Here is a 22277-nt window from a genome sequence, read left to right on the forward strand (position 1 = left end):
TAGAGAGGAAGCAATCCAAATAACTAATTCAAAAAAGAAAGAAAAACTCTGCTATTAAACTAAACTTATATTTATAGCATACAAAGCTATGAAGGAAAACATTTAAGACTCTCCTTTTCTTCTGTAGGACCTTGAGAAAGGACTGAGCAAATCAAAAGATCATTGTCAAACTACATAGTAATATGCCAAAATGTTCTTCATTAAAAATTCCAGAGCTGATACATGTTCAAAATAACTAGCACATTTTTGTTACTGAACAGGCTCTGTGTTAGGCCACCTAAATGCACAATTTCATTAAACTCTAATTAACAACCCTATGAGGAATATATAATCATTCCCATTTTAAAGATAAGATAACTGAGACTCAGGGAGTTTGTGTGAGACTTTCTTTCTGCTATTAGAACTTTTTCAAGAAGAAATGTACTTGTACATGTCTTATATATCTAAAAAATTTTCAGAAGAAAAAAACACTCAAAGTCTGATCCCAATTTCTGTTAGAAGAAATATATAAACATATGTATAATATTAGCTTACAAGTGCTTTAAAAAGCCCTGTAAGAATACATACAAACCACTAACTGTGGCTGCCTTTGGAAAGCTGTTTTCGGAGAAGAACACACAGGGCCAATGAAGTAAAGCTTTTAATCTTTACACACAATTGGACCTCTGTATGTGTGGATTCAACTAACCTCAGATTTAAAACACCTGTGGTAGTCAGGTGAGGGCAGGGGGCACCCATGCCTATAATACCAGCTACTCAGGAGGCTGAAGTGGGAGAATCACTTGAACCCAGGAGGCAGAGGTTGCAGTGAGCTGAAATCGCGTCACTGCACACCAGCCTGGGTGACAGAGCAAGACCCTGTCTCCAAATAAATAAATAAATAAATAACCTGAGGGGGGTTAAAATGGATGGCTGCATCTTTACAGAACATATACAGGCTTTTTGGTACAGACATTTATACAGACTTGAGGTCAGGAGTTTGAGACCAGCCTGGCCAACATGGAGAAACTACGTCTCTACTAAAACTAAAAAAATTAGCCAGTGGTGGTGGCAGGTGCCTGCAATCCCAGCTACTCGGGCAGCTGAGGCAGGAGAATCGCTTGAACCTGGGAGGCGGAGGTTGCAGTGAGCCAAGATCAAGCCATTGCACTCCAGCCTGGGTGACAGAGGGAGACTCCATCTCAAAAAGAAAAGAAAAGAAAAGAAGCCCACTCTCTTTCAACTGTGTCAGATTCAATACAACAAGGATCTCTAACAAATGCACTTTTTGTCATTACAGCCAATATCTAATCAGCTAAAATAAATTCTTTTCTGAATCCTCAGGTTCACAAGATGATCTTAAGGAGATAGTGGAACACAGGCTGACATATAGGCTGTCTGTGACCCTACAGACCACCAGAATTCAAAGGGAAAATGACATAAGTGATATACATATTCCAGAAAGCCTTGGAAATGGGAATACTGTACAATGGAGGCCACTTGCCTCTGCCTTCTCCCCTACATTCTGAAGCAAAGCTGGATAGCTCCAAAGGTTAAAAGAGGCTAAGTGGTAAAAAAAAAAAAAAAAAAGTTGAAAATTAGTTAAATTTAAACTGTCAAAGAGGAAAGTGAAGCTGAGTACTAGCAGAGACCTAAATTTCTTTTTTCCTTTCTTTCTTTCTTTTTTTTTTTTTTAAGACAGGGTATTTCTTGCTCTGTCGCCCAAGCTGGAATGGAATGGATGATCACAGCTCACTGCAGCCTCAACCTCCCTCCCGAGTAGCTGGGATTACAGGCACGTGCCACCATGCCCAGGATCATACTTTTTCTTTTCTTCTTCTGCTGCTTCTTCTTTTTTTTTTTTTTTTTTTTTTGAGACGGAGTCTTGCTCTGTTCCCCAGGCTGAAATGCAGTGGGGCGAACTCGGCTCACTGCAACCTCCGCCTCCCGAGTAGCTGGGACTACAGTCACATGCTACCACACCTGGCTAATTTTTGTATTTTTAGTAAAGACGGGGTTTCATCATGTTGGCCAGGCTGGTCTCGAACTCCTGACCTCAGGTGATCCACCCGCCTCGGCTTCCCAAAGTGCTGGGGTTATAGTTGTGAGCCACTGCGCCCGGCCACATTTTTACTGTCCTTACTAATTTATAATGCCTTTAAAATAAATCATGTAGTAGCTTTATATCTGTCAGAAATCTAGGTCAGGGCGTGGTGGCTCATGCCTGTAATCTCAACAGTGGGAGGCTGAGGCAGGAGGATCACTTGAGCCCAGGAGTTAAAGATTAGTCTAAGCAACATAGGGAGACCCTGTCTCTACAAAAAAACAAAAAAATTGTGGCCGAGCATGGTGGCTCACACTTGTACAAAAATACAAAAATTAGCTGGGTGTGGTGGCATGCGGTTGTAGTCACAGCTACTCCAGAGGCTGAGGCAGGAGAATCGCCTGAACCTGGGAGGTGGAGGTTGCAGTGAGCCGAGATTGCGCCACTGCACTCCAACCTAGGCGACAGAGCGAGACTCCATCTCAAAAAAATACAAAAATACAAAAATTAGCTGGGTATGGTAGCGCGCACCTGTAGTCCTAGCTACTTTAGAGGTTGAGGCAAGAGAATCGCTTGAACCCAGGAGGTGGAGGTTGCAGTAGGCTGAGATCGGGCCACTGCACTCCAGCCTGGGTGACAGAGAGAGACCCTGTCTCAAAAAAACAAAAAAAAAATTTTTGATGGCTCACGTGTGAATATTTACAAACTCATAAAAATGTAAGCACTGAATACATATACTTACCTATATAAAACTAGTGTATATTGAGATGATAGGGGCAAAGGGAAAGAGAAAAGTGTATGTGTATGCGGGACCTTTATCCTTACCTACACTCGCAAGAAGTCAATAGATAATGTCTAAAATTTAAAAATAAGAAACAACAGCATAAGAATATTACAGACCTCCAACTTCCCTAAGAAGCCAGACTAAACGTGGTTGAAAGAGTTGAAGATGCTTATCTGCAGAGCATAGGAATAAGGATGGGGAAATAACCACAACACTGTTATTGAGCAATGGCCATTAATCATTTAAAAACGTCCAAGTCATTAGTAATCAAAGAAATGCAAAGTAACTCCTAAGGATCCATTCTTCCCTCTACTACATTAACAAGACAAAAGGTAAGCATTAGTAATCAATTAGATGCCCACACTCCCTTACACTCTGCCCACAAGTATAAATTGGTACTACCTTTTTGGAACAGTTTTTGATAATATGCTTCAAAAGCTTTAGAAAAAGAATTCATAGTCATGCCTCATAATTACCTCCTGTAATAATCTATTCTATGGGAAATAATTATCCACGCATGCACAAATTTTTAGTAGCGGTATTATTTGTAATAGCAAAAGATTTAGGAACACCTTAAATTTTGAAGGATAAAGACATAAATACTATGCGGCTATTTAGCTTCAAAGAATAATCAAAAATATGGGACAAGGCTCACAACAGATTTTAAATTTAGGAAGGAAGATACAAAATTATATAGCTCACGCAGTCTTCTTTCTATTTAAATACAGCATACATATTTACATGTAGGAAAAAAGACTGGAAGAAAATACACACTTTCAACAGTAGTTATCTTTACAGTCAAATTTGCAGTGATAATGTATCATCTCCAAATCTTTCTGTTTTCAAAGTCTGTACAAGGAGCATGTGTTACTCTGAAAATAATAGAGGCCTTTTCTAATTACTTAAATAACATGAGGTGGGGTGGAAGGAGCCACAAAGAGAAACGGACTCTAGCCATTCTTGGCCTATGTGACCAGAGTAAGAGGACAGGAGGTCTTCATTAGAAGGTAATGAGGACATCGGTTTACAGCTTTTCCTTCCCAAACAGGACAGCAGAATGGAGTGCTGGGGGCTGCCGTCCCTCCACCGCCTTGGGTTCTGTTCAGCCGACCTTTCTGTAGAGGCTGAGGACAAGCTTACCACCTCTGTAGCTCAAAAAGCGACTATCCCAGTGTGGTTGGTGCTATTATCATCCCTATTAGTCAGCTGAGGAAAACTTGGGATTTGAACCTAAGCATTCTGGTTCCAGAGCCACTTCCCCACAAGACTCCTTCAGAATGATCTCTAAAATCTCTTTTAGCAGGAAGCAGAGCCCTGACCAATTAACATCTCTAGATTGCTTCCTCAGCCGCATAAGTAGATCCTACTTGCTCATCTAGTAAAGAAGAAAGCCTGTGATGCATGCTGGCATCACAGGGAAACTTCAAAAAGTTCTAATGCCTGACTCCCACTCCAACGTTTTTATTTAAGCAGCATGGAGGTGTGATCTGGGCATCTAACTTTTAAAAGCTCCTCCAGTAATTCTAATGTGCAGCAAAGTCTGGGAAACACTGGCCTAGGTCGGATGACCTGCTGAAGGAGAGGAGGGGCAAGAAGCTCCAGAAAAATACTCTTTTTGCATATAATTTCAGAGGTCTACAAACCCCAGAAAAAGGGCTCCTTGAACCTTAGCTTTAAAACCCTGGACTTGGTGATCTCAAAGATCTCCTGCAACTCTAAAGTTTTATACTACATTTAAAGAATCACACAAACAGTACTAAATCAATACATAATAGAGATAAGGGGTGAATTTGATGATTTTTGGTTTTCTATTCTGAAGCACAAACTCCAACTTTAATTAATCAATGGTTTCCCTTGGGATGTGTATTTAGAAGAAATGAGGAAAGGAATTCGCACTATAACCTTATATCAGCACTATCCAAACTGCTTAACCAAATGCAAAGATTTCTAGACAACTGAATGGCTGCTATGAAGAGAAAGAGAGAGGAGAGAGGCCCATCGTCAAATCATCTTGGGTTAGGCAAGGTAAATTTTAGAACTACTCAGGCACTTTAAATCTCAGACTATTATTAGCATCATTAATTTCTTGCAGAGTACTTCCTTCTTCCTCAGAACATCATTTGGGAAAAGCTACTTTAACGATATCCTCCTATAAATTTTAACAATCTTCTCAGTGACGCCTATTATAAACACTAAAAAGGCACTTAAAGGCTCATGTTTATAAGAACCTAATATGAAACTATTTTCAATATCTCCTCATTAAAAGAAGTTTTCTTCATCAGGAAAATGAAGGGCAATGTAGTATAATGGTTACATGTACAGATCAAGGAGCTTGGATGCCTGGGTCTGAATCCTGGCTCTAGCTCTACCACATTAATAGCTAGGTAACCTTGGGCAAGTCCTTTCACCTCACATGCCTCAGCTTCTTCCTTTGTAAACGAAGAATGAATAGTCCTACCTTACAGACAGGTTGCACACAAAGCACTTCAAGTACTGCCTGCCTCATAGTAAAGCATTTTATAAATGTTGGTTGTTATTATTCAATCTTGAAAGAAAATTTCAATTGCTCTAAAAGTGAAGATCACCCCACTGGTCATCTGAAAAGGAAGAACAGCTGTATGTATCAGCATGTTTCAATGGATCTTTTTTTTTTTTTTTTTTTTTTTACCTTTGAGACAGAGTCTTGATCTGTCGCCCAGGCTGGAGTGCAGTGGTGCGATCTCTGCTCACTGCACCTTCAGCATTCGGGGTTCAAGTGATTCTCCTGCCTCAGCCTCCTGAGTAGTTGGGATTACAGGTGTGCGTCACCACACCCGGCTTATTTATGTATTTATTTATTTATTTATTGAGACGGAGTTTCGCTCTTATTGCTCAGGCTGGAGTGCAACGGTGTGATCTCAGCTCACCGCAACCTCCGCCTCCCAGGTTCAAGTGATTCTCCCGCCTCAGCCTCCCAAGTAGCTGGGATTACAGGCATGTGCCACCACGCCCAGCTAATTTTGCATATTTAGTAGAGACGGGGTTTCTCCATGTTGGTCAGTCTGGTCTTGAACTCCTGACCTCAGGTGATCCGCTCGCCTCAGCCTCCCAAAGTGATTACAGGTGTGAGCCATCATGCCCAGCCCAGCTAAGTTTTGTATTTTTAGTACAGATGGGGTTTTGTCATGTTGCCCAGGCTGGTCTCAAACTACTGGCCTCAAGTGATTCTCCTGCCTCAGCCTCCCAAAGTAGTGGGATTACAGGCGTGAGACACCGTGCCTAGCCTCAACTGATCACTTTTATTACCATTTAAATAATGTGGTAACTTCCATATTATATAGCTACTACAGTGTTTTATATATTACAAGAATTCTCTAGGTATGTGTTGATTTCGCCTGAAGAAATGAGAGGCAGAAGGTCATAAAGTGACTACACTACACTCTGCCTGTGCACCAGGATTGAAACACCAGCTCCAACACTTCCTGTGTACTCTTGGGCAAGTCACCTTATTTGGCCTGTTTCTTCATCTGTAAAATTCAATTTAAAACAGTACTTATCTCTCAGAGTTCATACAAAATTATATTGTATATATTAAATGCTTAGAACATTACTTGGTGTACAATAAGCACTAAGTGTTTAATATTAATATCTTCTTGCATGTTTTCTGTACAGCCTTCAAATCTAGTATTAACTACTTATAATGCACACTGTATAAGGCACAAATACACATTTGCTTTTGCTGTGTGTCAGATACTAAATGGGGAAACTAAATGGTCAGAGACACAAATCATGGATTTCAGGAGAGAGAAGGCACTCTTCACAAGATACACGTCAAAATAAAAAACAACCTACAAACCAACATAGCACATGTATGCATATGTAACAAATCTGCACACTGTGCACATGTACCCTAGAACTTAAAGTATAATAAAAATGAATAAATAAAAATAAAAAATAAAAAACAACCGAAAAAGTGGTATTCTCAATGCTAGCTCTTTATTTCATTCTGCTATAAAATTTTTAGAAGCGAGAAAAATATATACAATTTACACCTGATCAATGTTCTCCAAACTGCCTGCAGGCTTGTGTTCATACACTAGCAAGATTTACTGCTAACCAACATGCCATGCCAAATTGAAATCAAGATATTACACAATTTTCCAACAAAGGGTGGTTTTATAAGCTGGTATACATGCTCCACGAGGATGTAATTGTTGGCATCTTGTTATATTTCTGTAGCTGGTGGAAAATGAAATAAGTTAGAAGGTTTATAGAGGGTCAGAGCTCATCAGATGAAAAAAATCATCTTTTTTATCAGCTCTAGGAAACATATTTATTAAGCTAGCGAGTTATTCTTCAACAATTGGAATACTCAGAATTTCCAAAACCTTCCAACTAACTGTAGCTACTGCAGAAGACTCTACTGAAACACTGAAATGAAATAAAATGAAGAATTCTAGAGGCTCATTACCTTAAGTTCTTGTTTATTTTTCTGAATTTTTACTAAAAACTAAAAGAATATACATCCATCTGCATGTCATTTTTGTTTTTTAAATAAACGAGTTTCTTTTTCAGCCTATTTAGACTTCTCTAATTGACGGTTCTAATTTAAATTATAGATATAGGCCAGGCACAGTGGCTGGCGCCTGTAATCCCAGCACTTTGGGAGGCCGAGGTGGGTGGATCTCTTGAGGCCAGGAGTTCAAAACCAACCTCATCAACACAGTGAAACCCCATCTCTACTAAAAAATAATTAGCTGGGCATGGTGGCAGGCATCTGTAATTCCAGCTACTCAGGAGGCTGAGGCATGAGAATTGCTTGAACCTGAGAGGTGGTGGCTGTAGTGAGCCAAGATTGTGCCACTGCGCTCCAGCCTGGGCAACAAAGCAAGACTTTGTCTAAACAAATAAATAAATAAATAAATAAATAAATAAAAGACATAAAATTCTTCAGCTGTTACTTAGTCTTTAAAATATCAAAGAGGCAGGGCACAGTGGCTCACGCCTATAATCCCAGCACTTTGGGAGGCCAATGTGGGTGGATCACTTGAGGTCAGGAGTTCCTGAGATGGAGTCTTGCTCGTACAGTGGCACAATATTGGCTCACCACAATCTCCACCTCAAGGGTTCAAGAGATTCTCTGGCCTCAGCCTCCCCAGTAGCTGGGACTACAGGCGCGAGCCACCACACTACTAACTTTTACATTTTTAGTAGAGATGGGGTTTCACCATGTTGCCCAGGCTGGTCTCGAACTCCAGACCTCAAGAGATCCACCCGCCTCGGCCTTCCAAAATGCTGGGAATACAGGCATGAGCCAAAGAGCCCATCTTGATAAAGCACCTTGTATTTTTCATGCACCCTGTGGGCATTTAAATGAAAGATCTTTCTCTACAACTTTAAATGTACTTCTCAAAAATCATTTTGGGCGAGGCATAGCGGCTCTCACTTGTAATCCCAAAACTTTGGGAGGCCAAGGTGGGTGGATTGCTTGAGCCAAGGAGTTCGAGACCAGCCTGGGCAACATGGCAAAACCCATGCCTACCAAATATACAAAAATTAGCTGGGCATGGTGGCACACACCCCTGTAATTTCCAGGAGCCTGAGGTGGGAGGAGTGCTTGAGCCTGGGAGGTCAAGGCTGCAGTGAGCCATGACTGCACCACTGCATTCCAGCCTGGCCAACAGAGCGAGATCCTGTCTCAAAAAAAAAAAAAAAAAAAAATTGCACATCCAAACTTCTATTGTTAAAAACTCTGAAGCTATTAGTGTCAAATCCATTCTTCAGTTCTTCAACTAGTGAGTAAAGGGACATGAAGTGGAGGCAAGAGGCAGCCCCCATTCCTGCCCTCCTGGAAATGACTCAGGATGTACCATGAGACTCAAAACTCAGGCCTCTTGACTCCCAGTCTTCAGCTAGCATTACTCCCATAAACTGTGATTAATTCCTTTCTGGTTATTTTTTCCTTTTTTTTTTTTCTTTAAATTAAGAAATAGGGTCCTACTCAGTCGCCCAGGCTGGAGTGCAGTGGCACGATCATAGCTCACTGCAGCCTCAAACTCCTGGACTCAGGCAATCCTCCCACCTCAGCCTCCCAAAGAGTTAGGACTACAGTTCTGTGCCACCACACTTGGATAATTTTTTAAAATTTTTTCTAGAGATAGGATCTCACTACGTTGTCCAGGCTGATCTCAAACTCCTGGCCTCAAGTGATCCACCCGCCTTGGCCTCCCAAAGCACTGGGATTATAGATGTGAGCCACCCGCACCTGGCCCTCATTCCTTTCTAAGCAGACTTGATCATGGTCCACCATAGCCCAAAACCTTCAATGATTTGCAACCCCCAATGCAAAATTTGATTTAGGTGACAATACTAAACCCTGTGTGGCAGGCAAAATAATGGGCCCCCCCAAAATGTCTACTTCCTAATGCCTAGAACCTTACATGGCAAAATAACCTTGCAGATATGATAAAGTTAAGGACTGTGAGATAAGGGCATTATCTGGATTATCCAAATGGGCTCAATCTAATAATATGCAGCCTTTAAAAGCCAAGAAGCTGTCCAGGATGTGGTAAGAGGGAGATGTGACTATGGAAGAATAGTCAGAGAGATGCAACACTGATGGCTTTGAAGATGGAGGAAGGGACCATGAGTCAAGGAATATGGGCAGCCTCTAAAGCTCAAAAAAGCAAGGGAAAAGATCCTCTCCTAGAGCCTCCACAAAAGAACATTACTTTGCCCTCACCTTGATTTTAACCTAAGAAACACGTTGGACTTCTGACCTACTGAACTGTAAGACAATACATTTGTGTTGTGTTAAGCCACTAAGTTGCTGTAATTTGTTACAGCAGCAATAGAAAACTAATACACACTGGGTGAAAGGTTACTCACTTGCTTTCAAAGTATCGTTGCACAGACTGCTTGTTAATTACAAAAGGGAAAAGGTGCCTTTATAAACAAAGATCTAGTAGATGCCACCTTAACCAACTGATAAAATAAGCACCACCAGTAATGAGACAACCTGAAATTATTTATCTCCTGGTATATCATAAGAAGAAATACACAACATCTCCCATACAGTATTTTTTCTTTTCTTTTTTCTTTTTGAGACAGAGTCGCACCCTGTTGCTCAGGCTGGAGCACAGTGGTGCGACCTTGGCTCACGGCAACCTAAGTCTCCCAGATTCAAGCATTCCTTCCATCTCAGCCTCCCAAGTAGCTGGGACTACAGGCACGTGCCACCACACCTGGATGATTTTTTTGTATTTTTTGTAGAAACGGGGTTTCGCCATGTTTCCCAGGCTGGTCTCAAACTTCTGAGCTCAAGCAATCCATCCATCTTAGCCTCCCGAACTACTGGGATTATAGGTGTGAGCCACCACTCCCAGACCCCGCTATTCTTGTCAAAAACGTTTACTCTGAATCTAATCATGAGGACACAGTCAGACAAATACTAATTATGGGACATCCTACAAGACAACTACCCTAGACTTCAAAAATGTCAATGTCTTCAGAAGCAAAAAGGAGGGAAAACTGTTCTCTATTAAAGGTGACATGACAGCCAAATGCAATATATGATCTTTGGTTGGATCCTGGATGAAAAGTCAAAAGTTGGCCAGGCGCAGTGGCTCATGCCTTTAATCCCAGCACTTTGGGAGGCCTAGGTGGGTGGATCACCTGAGGTCAGGAGTTCAAGACCAGCCTGGCCAACCTGGCGAAACCCCATCTCCACTAAAACTACAAAAAAGTTAGCCCGGCATGGTGGCACACACCTGTAGTCCCAGCTGCTCAGGAGGCTGAGGCAAGAGAATTGCTTGAACCTGGGGGGATGGAGGTTGCAGTGAGCTGAGATCATATCACTGCACTCCAGCCTGGGCAACAGAGCGAGACTCCATCTCAAAAAAAGTCAAAAGTTATAAATGAGATTTTTGGGTCCATCTGGGGAAATACGGACTGTCAGTTAACACTCATTCCACTGCCAAATTTTTTGCATAATAGTATAGTATATAAGGGAATGTTTTTGATATATTATTAAGTATTTAGGGGTGAAATATAATATTCACCATTTAGTTTCCAACAGTTCAGCCAAAATTGTGAATATATAAATGTGCTGTATATATACACGCACACCCATGTATAAAAACATATACATATACACACATAAAAGAAGAGAAAGAATGTGGCAAAATGTTAAAATTGGTGAATCTATGTGAAAGAAATAGAGTGTTTACCATACTACTCTTTCAATATTTCTGAAATACTCTGATTTTATAAATTATAAAGGTTAGGAGAGAAGTATCTTCCTAGCTCCCTCCATGCCTACCTTTCCCAGGTCTGCACACACATTGCCAGGAGTCTACCTGGAACAGCCGGTGTTCTTCAAACAGCCAATACTCTTCCACCAGCAGATCCTGTTTTCTGCTGCTTTACTCACAACTCAAAGCTCAATAGCTAAAGCTGGGTTTTGTTATAAGATAGAAGTGTCTACAATACTAATTTTGAAAACAAGTTGGTCAAATATCAAATGGGAGTCATCTTTTAATGGCCTTATTACTAGATTTTAATACGTTCTTTTCTCTTCTTACTATTGTTTCTCTTTCCCAATATAATGTTTATGATCTGTTTCTTAAACTTCATCATACCCATAGGGTGCAAGCATGGCAGGGAAACCTTGGACAAAAAGCAGGGCTGGTCACATCAGAAACTACTACAGAAACAGTCAAGCTCTGCCTCTGGCTCTCAGCCCATATCACTCTGAACACCCCAGGCAGCCCAGACCAAGGCTCACCTCCTTCCTGCAGGCCTCACTGCTCTCCATATGGCAGCTCACTGACATCAAAGAAGACGGAAGAAATTATCTAAATTCACCAGGCTAGTCCCACTCCTTCCCTTGAACTGTGGAAGAGTCGCTGATATCTCAATTACCTCTCCGGCAATAGTACCTATTACCCTGCATGCTAAGATTTTGCAATGCTAAAAAGGGGGGTGAGGAGTATATACTGGAATAACAGATGGAAGACTATTAACAACAAAAGACCTCCTTGATGGGGGAAACAAAACTAAAATGTTTGTATACCTATAACAATAATACTGAGGAAGAAAAATTGAACTTGTAAGTAAAATTAGGTTGCTCTTCTGTAACGCCTGTCTAGCTACAGACAGGAAAAGGCCCAGCATGGTTTCTACATACGCCTATGCTGTTTCTAATAGAAAGGACAAAATAGAGCCAAAACATCTGTTAACCAGTTAAGTTTGTTAATGAAACCAAATTGCAGCTGGTTTGTCAAAGATCAAAAGTGAGGCAAATTAGAGAAAGGATGTATGAACAAAGCTGGTTTCTAAAAAATAGTGGCTAAAGAATTCTAAACTCACTTGTCAAATTAACACAAATCCTTCCTGGATTTTGCTTAGACCACTGATTAGTATTTATTTTGTATTTTTGCAGAGACCAGCCTCATAGTTTAAATCTAGTAACATTTGTTCTAAAACTTTGTCTAGATTGCTCATTTTGCAGAGTTCTCAAAATATCACCTGTCAAAAAACAAAATCAGAAAAAAAAATACACTCTACATAATATTACACTAATTAAAAGATTCACTTATATAAGGAAAAAGAATATGTAGTTTGCAACTTTTGGAGACTTCTCTGGTAAAGTGGTTCTGCCCCAAGCAGAGGCACATATACATTTAGCATTTCACATATCCACTGCCACAACTCCTTCTCTTACATGTACCACTTTCCATCACCACCTGAAGACAGACAGATAAGCACACCCACTCACAAAAACATACTTCCCTCATGGCCCTGCTAACTCAAAATGTCACAAGCAAATTACATGACTGACGCATTTGCTAACTTTAATTTGGTGAGCTAATTGATGTTTATGTACTCAGAAACATTAATAGATTGGAGAGATGAAAGTACCTGAGAAGATTCAGGTTCATATTTTAAATGCTAGTGTGATCAGAGAACAGTTTCACCTAATCTACTGTAGTTTAATGCACAGGGCCAAGAAAAGGAAGTTTATAAACAAAACAAAAAGTCAAGAATTTTACAATTAAAACACATTGCTACTGTCATGATAAAACAAACAATGAGTCGGGCGTTGGGGGGGACATGCCTCTAATCCCAGCACTTTGGGAGGCTGAGGCGGGTGGATCACAAGGTCAGGAGTTCGAGACCAGCCCGGCCAATATGGTGAAACCCCATCTCTACTAAATATATAAAAAAATTAGCCAGGCGTGATGGCGCATGCTTGTAATCCCAGCTACTTGGGAGGCCGAGGCAGGATAATTGCTTTAACCTGGGAGGCGGAGGTTGCAGTGAGCTGAGACCACGCCACTACACTCCAGCCTAGGCAAGAGAATGAGACTCCATCTCAAATTAAAAAAAAAAAAAAAAAAAAAGGTATTTCTTATATATTAAAAATAAAAGGCTGAGCATGGTGGCTCACACCTGTAACCCCAGTACTCTGGGAGGCCGAGGTGTGTGAACTGCTTAAGCTCAGGAGTTCGAGACCAGCCTGGGCAACATGGCAAAACCCTATCTTTACAAAAAATATAAAAATTAGCTGGGTGTAGTGGTGTGTGCCTGTAGTCCGAGCTACTTGGGGGGCTGAGGTGGGAGGATTGATCATTTGATCCCAGGGAGGTCAAGGCTGCAGTAAACCATGATTACACAGCTGCACTCTAGCCTGGGCAACAGAATAAGACTGTCTCAAAAAAAAAAAAAAAAAAATTAGCCAGACAAGGTGGTGCACACCTGTAGTCCCAGTCACTCAGGAGGCTGAGGTGGGAGGATCAAGGATCACTTGAGCCAGGGAGGTCGAGGCTGCAGTGAGCCATGATCAAACCACTGCACTGCAGCCTGGGTAACAGAGTGAGACCCTGTCTCAGAAAAAAAAAAAAAGATGAAAGAAATAACATACAAAGATAAAACATATAAAAAGAATATAGGCCTTCATTTTTGAGAAACATTAAAATGTACCATTTGTCAAATAAAGTTTGAAGAGAAAGGATGAATAAAATCTTTGTCATTTAAGACAAAATCAGAATAAATCAGCAAATAGTACTTAAGTGTTAAATAACTTCAAAGTTATAGAATATAGATTTTCTTAGCACTGAAAGTATCACAAGTGTATCTGGGAATACAAGAGTAACTCCTGAAAGCTGCTGATCATTCAGGACAGCATCATGTGTGACTGTAAAGGTATCCCAAGTATCAAATCTATCCAAGATCCAAAGAGTTAAAAGAATGTTTAACATTTATTTGATCAAAAATCCTCTTGACATAATGTTTCTACTTTACCTGAAGCCCATTTCATTAGAAGTCTAGACAAGTCCCATCTTGATAAAAGCTCAAAAGTGGAACACGCTGTCATGCCTCAGAGTACAATAGAAAGACTCATTCACTCTTCATTTTATCTTTCCCTTGACCCAACGAACTAGTTTGAGACAATTCATGTGCTCTCTCAACAATGTCTCAACAACTGGTACTACCAGCTCACAAAAGCAGTCCTCAGACACTGCTATTCTGAAGAACTTCTGAAGCTTAATTATAAGAAGAAGATGAACTGCAATTTTTTTCCTTCCATGACCCTGTAACAGCGAGTATTTGATCCACCTCGTCTTTCACATTACAATAGGTTTCTGTCTGACTTTAGTGATTCTAAAACTGACTTTACCCACACCAATTCCAAAATGCAGGTTATTTTGAAGAGCACATTTTACAATATTTAGGGATTTATTCGATTTTCAGTTAAATACACATAATCAAGCACTCTTCAAGAAAGATGACATCTGCAACACAAAGGATACCAATTCAAAGGAAAACTAAGAAGGTCAACAGACAGGAGGACATTCAGGCTCTATAATTAGCAGATAAAAAATATACACATTTCTGCCAAAAAAGATCCAGAGTTGCCTGAGACTATGAACAATTCCCCTAGGGCTGAAAGACTTCTGGAAGCCTGCCACATCAAAGAACAATATGGACTAATGAATGGTCCTTCATAAAGTACAGGCTATTGGAAAAGTCCCAGAACAGATGAGGAGGGTCTGCTTTAGAGCAGGGTTAAGGGGACTGGAGAGGAGAAAACAGAATGGAGAAAACAGAAGAAAGGAAAATCTAAAAATAAACTTATCTAATTCATGGCATCTCTACAAAACAAGCAACTGCTCTAGGATATACATTTATCTTCTATTTATAGAAATATTTCATATGAATAACATTGCCAAAAACCCTAACAAAGTATCTCCCTAAAAGGCGCAGGAGAAATAGAATAAACAACTGAACAAGCCAAGATCACACATGACAAGAGTCCTACGTTTGTCTTTCAACCCCATTTCTGATCATCTGAACTCCTTTTAAAAATCATTTTTGCCGGGCGTGGTGGCTCAAGCCTGTAATCTCAGCACTTCGGGAGGCTGAAACGGGCGAATCATGAGGTCAGGAGATCGAGACCATCCTGGCTAACACGGTAAAACACCGTGTTTACTAAAAAAATACAAAAAACTAGCCGGGCGTAGGTGGCGGGCGCCTGCCGTCCCAGCTACTCGGGAGGCTGAGGCAGGAGAATGGCGTGAACCTGGGAGGCGGAGCTTGCAGTGAGCCGAGACCCGGCCACCGCACTCCAGCCTGGGCGACAGAGCGAGACTCCGTCTCAAAAAAAAAAATCATTTTTGTGGCCGGGTACGGTGGCTCACGCCTGTAATCCCAGCACTTTGGGAGTCCAAGGCAGGTGGATCACTAGGTCAAGAAATCGAGACCACCCTGGCCAACATGGTGAAACTCCGTTCCTACTAAAAATACAAAAATTAGCTGGGCATAGTGGCGCGCACCTGTAGTCCCAGCTACTCCAGAGGCTGAGGCAGGAGAATTGCTTGAACCAGGGAGGTGGAGGTTGTAGTGAGCCGAGATCGAGCCACTGCACTCCAGCCTGGCAACAGAGCGAGACTCTATCTCAAAAAACAAACAAACAAAAAATCATTTTTATCAGCCTGACCTACCTAGTGAAACCCTGTCTCTAACCTGGTGAAACCCTGTCTCTACTAAAAATACAAAAATTAGCCAGGCGTAGTGATGCACGCCTGTAATTCCCAGCTACTCAGGAGGCCAAGGCAGGAGAATTGCTTGAACCCAGGAGGCAGAGGTTGCAGTGAGCCGAGATCGCGCCACTGCACTCCAGCCTGGGCGACAGAGCGAGACTCCGTATCAAAAAAAAAAAAATCATTTTTTTTCTTATTGACAGTAATGATATTGACAGTATCACTTTTTTGTGATTATGTTTATGTTTGAAGGTTTTTTGTAAGATTCTAATACAATTATTTCTTCAAGAGAAAAAACACCAAAAGCCCTACTTGATACTGAAAGTGTCCCACCTTCCAATTACGATGCCAACCTAGAATGAGAATTCCCACATTATGTACTACACTGGAAACAGACCAAGATTTGACGCTTAATAAATTTTATGAAGACATTTTCACTAAAGTGAAATACTAAGGAATTTATTTAAAATGGAACTAAACTGATTTTATAAAAATGCTAAAGCTCAAACGTTCAAATGGAATCTTAGTGCTACAAAGTGTGCAGTGATAACGGAAGTCTCTCTTAGAATATTTGACTTTCCAAAGTCCTTATAATCTGACCTAATTGAGCTTTACTACTTTTAATGAGAAACACTAATACTATCCTTTAGGAGTTCCCTCACCAAGTCAAAGATAAAGTTTTATCTTCGGTGGTTTAATTCATTTCCATATCACCTCACCGAAGAGAGCTTTCTTAAATAAATACAAAGAATTTATGCTAAGGAGCCAGTGTGGTAATACCCAATTTGAATTCTAGACTATCAGAAGATGTGCAATTACATTTCAGAAAGGAAGGAGCCCTTCTATTTTAACTTGCATTGTATTCCTCCTAGCAGTCATGCATCGGAATGATGATGATGTTAAATCTAATTAGACACAGACTTACTACTTTCTCTACTGCCTTTCCATATTGCTAATATTATAAATAGTATCTACTTTAAAAACCGTAATAAGCTCATGGCATCTACCAAATTTAAAATGCTGGAAATCTATTTGTTGGGGCAAAACTGCTTCTAATCATTTGAAGAACTGGAAGAGATACTTTTACTGTTAATAAAAAGCCACCACAGGCGGAGACGGGGAGATCACGAGGTCAGGAGATCGAGACCATCCTGGCTAACATGGTGAAACCCCTTCTCTACTAAAAATACAAAAAAATTAGCCAGGCATGGTGGCCTGTGCCTGTAGTCCCAGCTATAGTCCCAGCTACTCGGGAGGCTGAGGCAAGAGAATGGCTTGAAGCCGGGAGGCGGAGCTTGCAGTGAGCCAAGATCGTGCCACTGCACTCCAGCCTGGGCGACAGAGCGAGACTCGGTCTCAAAAAAAGAAAAAAAAAAGCCACCACTGTTGACCAGTGTACTGCCCAGTGGTAAAGAGCTCTGAAGTCAGACTGTCTCGTCAGAATCTTGGCTTCACCACTCACTAGCTCTGTCAGTGACCTTGGGCAAATCACTTAAGCTTTCAGCCTCATTTTTTCATCTGTAAAATAAGGGTAATAATCTACCTCCCTTGCAGTTATTGTGACGAGTCAAGGAGATAATAAATGTAAAGCACTTGGAATAGTGCCAGCATTTAACACTTACAAAATGTTAGCTATTATTCTTACTATTTTTATTTTGTTTTGCATTTAACATAACTGCTCAAAAAAATAACCAGAATAACAGCTTCCTTGAAAGTCATGGCCAGGCATGGTGGCTCACGCCTGTAATCCCAGCACCCTGGGATGCCAAGGCGGGTGAATGACTTGAGATCACGAGTTCGAGACCAGCCTGGCCAACATGGAGAAACCCCGTCTCTACTAAAAATACTAAAATTAGCCGGTCGTGGTGGTGCGTGCCTGTAGTCCCAGCTACTTGGGAGGCTGAGGCAGGAGAATCACTTGAACCAGGAGGCAGAGGTTGCAATGAGCCGAGATGGCACCACTGCACTCCAGCCTGGATGACAGAGCGAGATTCCATCTCAATAAAAAAAAAGTCAACATTAGTTAGGGCAGGCATGGGGGCATGGTAGCTCACGTCTATAATCCCAGCATTTTGGGAGGTAAGGTGGATGGATCACTTGAGGCCCTTGAGGCCAGGAGTTCGAGGCCAGCCTGGCCAACATTAATGAAACCCCATCTCTACTAAAAATAAAAAAATTAGCCTGGTGTAGTGACACACACCTGTAATCCCAGCTACTCAGGAGGCTGAGGCAGAAGAGTCACTTGAACCTGGGAGGCAGAGGTTGCAGTGAGCCATGATTGTGCCATTGCACTCCAGCCTGGGTGACAAGAGCAAAACTATGTCTCAAAAAAAAAAAAAAAAAGAAAACAGGAAAAGAAAAGAAAAGAAAAGAAAAAAAAAAGAAAAACATGTGGATACACACATGGCTTTACATTCTATTTCAGAAGACTTGTGGGATACCCACCCAAGCTCATTTGTGGATCCCAGGTTAAAAATTTCTATTAAATTTACTTAGTGAGTTTACATGGTTTTAAACTATTAAACCACTTTTAATTTCAAAGGGTAATACATTAGGTTGTAATTTTCTCACATTTTTTATTTATTTATTTATTTTTTTTGAGATGGAGTTTCACTCTTATTGCCCAAACTGGAGTGGAATGGCGCAACCTCGGCTCACTGTAAGCTCCACCTCCCGGGTTCAAGCAATTCTCCTGCCTCAGCCTCCCTAGCAGCTGGGATTACAGGCATGCAGCACCACGCCTAGCTGATTTTGTATTTTTTAAGAGACAAAATTTCTCCATGTTGGTCAGGCTGGTCTCGAACTGCCGACCTCAGGTGATCCGCCCACCTCAGCCTCCCAAAGTGCTGGGATTACAGGCACGAGCCACTGTGTCCGGCTGGAAAAAATGCTATATTATTAAAGAATACAAACATGTTGCCAAATTTGTTTAAACTGATTTTTATTTATTTATGTTTTTTAAGAATCAAATGATTACTTAATAGAATTAGTCTCCAAATTTCATCAAGTAAAAAATCTAGAAAACATTTCTCAGCTTTCTTCATTATAGCATGATGCTAACTAAACAATTTAAAGATCAGCATCTTAAAAAGAGCAGTAACAATTGCCTGCTAAGCAATAAATTACTCTGCTCTCAATCCTAGATACTTTCAGACATGAATTTTCCTTTAGATTAAAAATACTTGTGTATAGATGCTGCCTGAAAAAAATATGATAAGGTTAGCAAGAAATGATGGGCAAGGTTAAAGTGAAGGATCAGAAGAGACTGTGGAAAATTTGTACTGACTCATCCATCACAAGTAAAAATAACCCCTGGATCACAAAATTATTGAAACATACTGCTAAATTGCCTAAAGCTGCCTGAATTAGTCCATGTACCTGTTCATTATAAAACCTTAACATACCTTAGGGTAGTGTATATATTTTAAAAAACAAAGATATCCAAATCCATCAAGAAATGGCTCTATAGTCCCTTAATAAATTTCTTCATAGTATAAGCTTTTATTAAAAAGCTTTTATTAAAAAGCTTATACTAAAAATAAAATATTTTTTATTAAAAAATATTTAATTAAGCCTGGGCACGGTGGCTCACACCTATAATCCCAGCATTTTGGGAGGCTAAGGCAGGTAGATCATGAGGTCAGGAGACTGAGGCCATCCTGGCCAACATGGTGAAACCCCATTTCTACAAAAATACAAAAAATTGGCCAGGCATGGTGGCACGTGCCTGTAGTGTCTGCTACTCTGGAAGCTAGGGTAGGGGAACCACTTGAACCCGGGAGGCAGAGGCTGCAGTGAACCGAGATCGTGCCACTGCACTCCAGCCTGGCGACAGAGCAAGACTCCATCTCAAATATATATATAGATATAGATATATAGATATAGATATAAATATACAATACATACATATATTATACATATTATACATATATGTAGTATATATAATATATGTATTATATATGTATAATATATTTTTAATTAAAAACAGAGGTGCCTGATTTGGCTGTGTCAGACATATGAATTAGGATTTCAGTCGCTTTTTGTATTTTCTTTTAAACAAATGTTATTAAGAAGAAAATTTCATAAGTTTACTTCTTTCTTTATGCCCACATTCTCTCACAGAGAACTAGAGCTTGGTTACACAAACACAACCACCACCTAAGGATCAAATAAATGTGGCAGAAGACTAACAAAATAAAAATACAGTTAACAAATAAATGTTGGCTGGGCACAGTGGCTCATGCCTGTAATCCCAGCACCTTGGCAGGCCGAGGCAGAAGGATGTCTTGAGCCCAGGAGATCGAGACGAGCCTGGGCAACATCGCCAATCCTCATCTTTACAAAAAGTACACAAATTAGCTGGGCACAGTGGTGAGCACCTGTAGTCCCAGCTACTTGGGCAACTGAGGTGAGAGGATCACTTGAACCCGGGAAGCGGAGGTTGCAGTGAGCCGAGGTGGCGCCATTGCACTCCAGCCTTTGAGATCAGCCCATGGAAAGGCAAACCACCAGGTCCTATCCAATTTGTAGGACTAGGTGGTTTGCCTTTCCATGGGCTGATCTAAAGCTCAAATGCTTTAGCTGGGCCTCTACCAGCTTAAGAACTGAGGAAAACACGTTCCATTTCAAGGGTTCATGGTATCCAAACAAGAGGAGCATAACTTTTCCTAACACGCATGTTTCGATTGTTTCTAAACTGCATTTAGCCCAGGCAACATGGCAAAACCCCATCTCTACAAAAAATTTAAAAATTGAGCTGGGCATGGTGGCGTACGCTGTATTCCCAGTTACTTGGGAGGAGCGCTTGATCCCAAAAGGTCAAGGCTGCAGTAACCCATGAGATAAAACCTTTTATTTCTTTTTTTTTTTTTTTTTTTTTGAGACAGAGTCTCACTCTGTCACCCAGGCTGGAGTGCAGTGGCGCGATCTCGTCTGTCTCCCAGGTTCAAGGGATTCTCCTGCCTCAGCCTCCAAATAGCTGGGATTACAGGTGCCCCCAACCATGCCTGGCTAATTTTTTTGTATATTTAGTAGAGATAGGGTTTCACCATGTTGGCCAGGCTGGTCTCGAACTCACGCGATTGGCCCACCTTGGCCTCTCAAAGTGCTGGGATTACAGGTATGAGCCATTGTGCCTGGCCAAAACCACCTTTTCTTTCTTCCTTTCATTATCTTTCAGATAGGATCTCACTCTGTCACCGAGGCTGGAGTACAATCAAGGATCACTGCAGCCTCTACCTCCCATGCTCAAGTGATCCTCCCACCTCAGCCTCCCAAGTAGCTGGGACTACAGATGTGCTTCACCAAGCCCGGCTAATTCTTTGATTTTTTTTGTAGAGACAGGGGTCTCACTATGTTGCCCAGGGTAGTCTTGAACTCCTGGGCTCAAGCAATCCTCCCACCCTGGCCTCCCAAGGTGCTGGGATTACAGGCAGGAGCTACCCTGCCCAGTCAAAACCACCTTTCTATCAACAATGATTAATGTTTTGTAACATGTATTAATAAAATTAACTGATATCAATATATCTGCTCACCCAAAAGACAGAATAAACCCTCAAACTAGACATGAACAATAAATCACTTTCTGCTGCTCTACTTCGTTTTTAGTTTGGGAAGTAAATACAGTAGCTTTGAAACAAAGAAAAATCTTAACCAAAAACTTAGTGGTAGCAGCAATGTAAGGAGAATTCTGCCATATATTTATAAATACTATAGAAATAACATAAGTCCCAAGAAATCAGAGTATTTTAAAAAGATACTGTATGAGACAAAATAAACATTCACCTACAAGACAGACAAGTGGACAATCAAAAATGACTTTAAATTGAAACGAGGGATTTAGGTCACATATTACAATAACTTCTTAAACGCACGGATTATCAGCCAGGCGTGGTGTCTCACGCCTGTAATCTCAGCACTTTGGGAGGCCAAAGCAGGTGGATCACCTGAGGTCAGGAGTTCAAGACTAGCCCGGCCAACATGGTGAAACCCCGTCTCTACTAAAAATACAAAAATTAGCTGGGCATGGTGGCATGTGCCTGTAATCCCAGCTACTTGGGAGTCTGAGGCAGAAGAATCACTTGAACCTGGGAGGCAGAGGTTGCAGTGAGCCAAGATTGTGCCATTGCACTCCAGCCTGGGCAACAACAGCAAGACTCCATCTCAAAAAAAAAAAAAAAGCATAGATTATCACCATTAAAATAAGAAGTCTAGCTGGGCGCAGTGGCTTACGCCTCTAATCCCAGCACGTGGGGAGGCGGAGGCGGAGGCGGGCGCATCACTTGAGGTCAGGAGTTTGAGACCAGCCTGGCCAAGATGGTGAAACCCTGTCTCTATTAAAAATACAAAAATTAGCCGGATGTGGTGGCAGGCTCCTGTAATCCCAGCTACTTGGGAGGCTGAGGCAGAAGAATCACTTGAACCCAGGAGGCAGAGGTTGCAGTGAGCC

At 41.1% G+C, this 22277-nt stretch overlaps 1 protein-coding gene across 3 annotated transcripts in view; it reads right to left on the reverse strand.

Moving 5' to 3' along the window:
• KAT6B (lysine acetyltransferase 6B) overlaps positions 1 to 22277 on the reverse strand; it is a 207688-nt gene that overhangs the window by 167989 nt on the left and 17422 nt on the right. The window lies entirely within an intron of this gene.

This window comes from Theropithecus gelada, chromosome 9 (assembly GCF_003255815.1).
Source record: "Theropithecus gelada isolate Dixy chromosome 9, Tgel_1.0, whole genome shotgun sequence".
Taxonomy (NCBI): Eukaryota; Metazoa; Chordata; class Mammalia; order Primates; family Cercopithecidae; genus Theropithecus; species Theropithecus gelada.